This window comes from Giraffa tippelskirchi, chromosome 1 (genome assembly GCF_054371585.1).
Source record: "Giraffa tippelskirchi isolate mGirTip1 chromosome 1, T2T-mGirTip1v1.2.pri, whole genome shotgun sequence".
In the NCBI taxonomy this organism is placed as follows: domain Eukaryota; kingdom Metazoa; phylum Chordata; class Mammalia; order Artiodactyla; family Giraffidae; genus Giraffa; species Giraffa tippelskirchi.
In genome coordinates this window covers 94,633,743-94,637,724 of record NC_137275.1, presented here as the reverse complement: position 1 = coordinate 94,637,724, position 3,982 = coordinate 94,633,743, and the positions used below count along the sequence as shown (strand labels likewise).

The 3,982-nt window shown below is 44.1% G+C and overlaps 1 non-coding gene across 1 annotated transcript; it reads right to left on the bottom strand.

Moving 5' to 3' along the window:
• Positions 1 to 566: 566 nt before the first annotated feature.
• Positions 567 to 674, bottom strand: LOC145521740 (U6 spliceosomal RNA). Its single transcript, XR_014065647.1, has one exon. It is a non-coding gene; the product is annotated as a U6 spliceosomal RNA (small nuclear RNA).
• Between the last annotated feature and the right edge of the window lie 3,308 nt (positions 675 to 3,982).

The window sequence follows — 3,982 nt, the reverse complement described above, 5'->3', positions numbered from 1 at the left end:
GCACACCAGACTTCCCTGTCCTTCACTATCCTTTTGAGTTTGCTCAAACTCACATCCAGAGTCAGGGATACCATACAACCATCTCATCCTCTGTTGCCCACTTCTCCTGCCCTCAATCTTTCCCAGCATCAGGGTCTTTTCCAATGAGTCAGCTCTCTGCATCAGGTGGCCAAAGTATTGGAGCTTCAGCTTTAGCATCAGTCCTTCCAGTGAATATTCAAGGTTTATTTCCTTTAGGATTGATTGGTTTGATCTCTTTGCTGTCCAAGGGACTCTTAAGAGTCTTCTCCAGCACCAAAGTTTGAAAGCATCAATTCTTTGGCACTTAGCCTTCTTTATGGTCCAATTCTCACATCCATACATGAGTACTGGAAAAACCATAGCTTTGACTTTTATGGACCTTTGTTGGCAAAGTGATGTCTCTGCTTTTTAATGTGCTGTCTAGCTTTTCTTCTAGGGAGCAAGTGTCTTTTAATTTTATATGTGTATATGTCAGTCCCAATCTTCCATCTCCCAATTTATCCCTCCCCCCTCATCCTCTGGTAATAACCGTAAGTTTGTTTCCCACATCCATGACTCTACTCCTGTTTTGTAAATAAATTCACTTAGCAGGGGCCATGCTTATCTTCTCTGTATTGTTCCAGTTTTAGTACATGTGCTGCTGAAGCAAACACCTTTATTTTCTATTAGTAAGTTCCTTGTTTCTACCTGCATCCCAACTCTGGCTGGGGTATAGAAAAATCACGAGGGATGCTACAGAACCTCAGAGCCATTAGGAATGAGGGCTTGTTACATTACATCCAGAAGGGTAATGGTGGGCACTGGATGGTCAAAGACTTCATGGGGAAGGTTGAATTTATATTGAGACTTAAAAAGATGAGTAGCATTATGATATATAGGGATGGGTATTTTATTTAGAGAAAGTGAGAAATCCTGGGGCAGAGTAAAAAGATCCAATGAGAAGGGGGGTGTTGCTAAGTCAGTTTAGAAATGTTTTGGGTCACAGTTTCAGATGGTAAAGTTCTAAGCAGGAGGTTAGTGCATCTTCAACTTGGTGATGGGCTTGTAATGCTTATATAAGTAAAGACTGAATAATTTTTGAAATGGATTAGATAAGCCACTAAGCAGAATGATTAACTTTAACCCAGAACTGTTTTAGCACCAGAAGGACGTAGGTTGAGAGGGCATTGGTTGAACAAGTTTCTCCCACATTGTATTGAGCAAAGAATAACTTTCAAAATCTCCTCTTCTCTTGTTATATTAAACAGAATGACATTTATGCCTTAATAGGTATGTGCGGAAAAACCTGGGTTGTAAGTTTGATCTTTAGTTGGAGCAGATTTTACTAGTCTCTTATTTCTCAGGATTTCAGGGCAAGACCTATATAGCTAGAAAAAAGGAGCAGAAAATAGCTGAAGGGATTGATGAGAAAAAATTGATGGGACTGTGGAGTGGAGGCAGTATGGTATAGCAAGTTATGTGGAAAAACATGTTAGCTTCGGAATCGAGATCCACAAGCTTCACATTTCATCAGCATATGATCTTGGGTAGTTCCTTAACCTTTCTGAACCCCAGTTTCTTCTAATGACCTGTGAGTGGGGAACTAACAGGTGCCTGCCCATGGTTGTGCACACCAAATCCCACACGCCTCCTGGGGATGCAACGCCCATCCTGGTTTAATGGGCACCCAGCAGGGATAACAGGGCTTCCCTGGTGGCTCAGTGGTAAAGAATCCACCTGCAATGCAGGAGATGCAGGTTTGGTCCCTGGGTCAGGAAGACCCCTTGGAGAAGGAAATGGCAATCCACTCCAGTATTCTTGCCTGAAATCTCATGGACAGAAGAGCCTGGTGGGCTACGGTCCATGGGGTCACAAAGAGCTGGACATGACTTAACGACTGAACAGCAAGCCGGGATAATACCAGCAAAACAGAGTTGTGGTGAGGCCTCATCCTAATGGAGCAATCTAATCATCATATTCTTAAAATCTCAAATTGCTTTCCATTTCCTATTAAAAAGATTTCAAACTCATATACTGGAACAGTATCCGAAGTTAAACAAAAACTATTTTCTAGGAATTCCCCTCCACTTTGCTCCTTTTCAAAGAACACCTTTCTTCAGTTTAACAAAGTCACTTATCACTACATTCTTTTCTATTTCTGTACCTTTCTCCTGCATTAGCAGGCAGATTCTTTACCACTGTGCCACCTGGGAATCCCTGTACCTGTCTTTATACCATTTTCATGTCCCTAATTCCCTGCTTTTCTGTGTTGACTTATTCCCCAAATTTACTGATTCTTTAAAGCTCAATCTAAAGTCTACCCATTCATTGACGTTTTCCCTGATTCTTTCTCAGCTGGACGCCATTTCTTTCTCTGAATTGCCTGACATTGTCCCTGCATCTGCCACTACCTGAGTCTTCTGCCTTGAACCACTGTTTTTACTCATGTGTCTTATCACCCTTGCCAGGTTGGGAGCAGGGTGAGAAGATTCACACAAGTCATCCTTGTGTTCCGAGATCATGGAGCCAGAGTCTTGCCTTTAGTAGGTGTGCTGGATTATTTGGACTCATTTTGGCATCACTGCCACCTTCCTAAGGTCTCCATTGCAAGAGAAGTTGAGAACTGTGTTTCCCAGAATCCGACTGAGATGGGAGACACCACCACAAAGCTTAGGAGAAAAGGAAGCCGTTATTTTCTGGAGGCAACTACAGGCAGATGATTGAGCATATGAGAGGTTTTAATCAGCTTCCGGTGAGCTTTCTGAGAATCACCTGCATCACTCCTGCAGCCTGAGGGGTCGGAAGGAAACTTCCAGAGGTTCTTGGTACTCAGAGAGTCTTTGGTGCAAGCCTCTTGAGAACCTTGTGATACTACAGGCCGAGATCGTCACTGACAGCTTCCCTGGTGGCTCACATGGTAAAGAGTCTGCCTGTAATGCAGGAGACCCAGGTTTGATTCCTGGGTCGGGCAGATCTCCTGGAGAAGGAAATGGCAACCCGCTCCAGTGTTCTTGCCTGGAGAATCCCATGGACAGAAGAGCCTGTCGAGCACTAGCCCATGGGGTTGCAAAGAATCAATTCAGTTCAGTTCAGTCGCTCAGTCATGTCCGACTCTTTCCGACCCCACGAATTGCAGCACGCCAGGCCTCTCTGTCCATCACCAACTCCCGGAGTCTACCCAAACCCATGTCCATCGAGTCGGTGATGCCATCCACCCATCTCATCCTCTGTCGTCCCCTTCTCCTCCCGCCCCCAATCCTACCCAGCATCAGGGTCTTTTCCAATGAGTCAACCCTTCGCATGAGGTGGCCAAAGTATTGGAGTTTCAGCTTCAACATCAGACCTTCCAATGAACACCCAGGACTGATCTCTTTTAGGATGGATTGATTGGATCTCCTTGCAGTCCAAGGGACTCTCAAGAGTCTCTCCAACACCACAGTTCAAAAGCATCAATTCTTCGGTGCTCAGCTTTCTTCACCGTCCAACTCTCACATCCATACATGACCACTGGAAAAACCATAGCCTTGACTAGACGGACTTTTGTTGGCAAAGTAATGTCTCTGCTTTTAAACATGCTATCTAGGTTGGCCATAACCTTCCTTCCAAGGAGTAAGCGTCTTTTAATTTCATGGCTGCGATCACCATCTGCAGTGATTCTGGAGCCCAAAAAAATAAAGTCTGACACTGTTTCCACTGTTTCCCCATCTATTTCCCATGAAGTGATGGGACCAGATGCCATGATCTTAGTTTTCTGAACGTTGAGCTTTAAGCCAACTTTTTCACTCTCTTCTTTCACTTTCATCAAGAGGCTCTTGAGTTCTTCTTCACTTTCTGCCATAAGGGTGGTGTCATCTGCATATCTGAGGTTATTGATATTTCTCCCGGCAATCTTGATTCCAGCTTGTGTTTCTTCCAGCCCAGTGTTTCTCATGATGTACTCTGCATATAAGTTAAATAAGCAGGGTGACAATATACAGCCTTG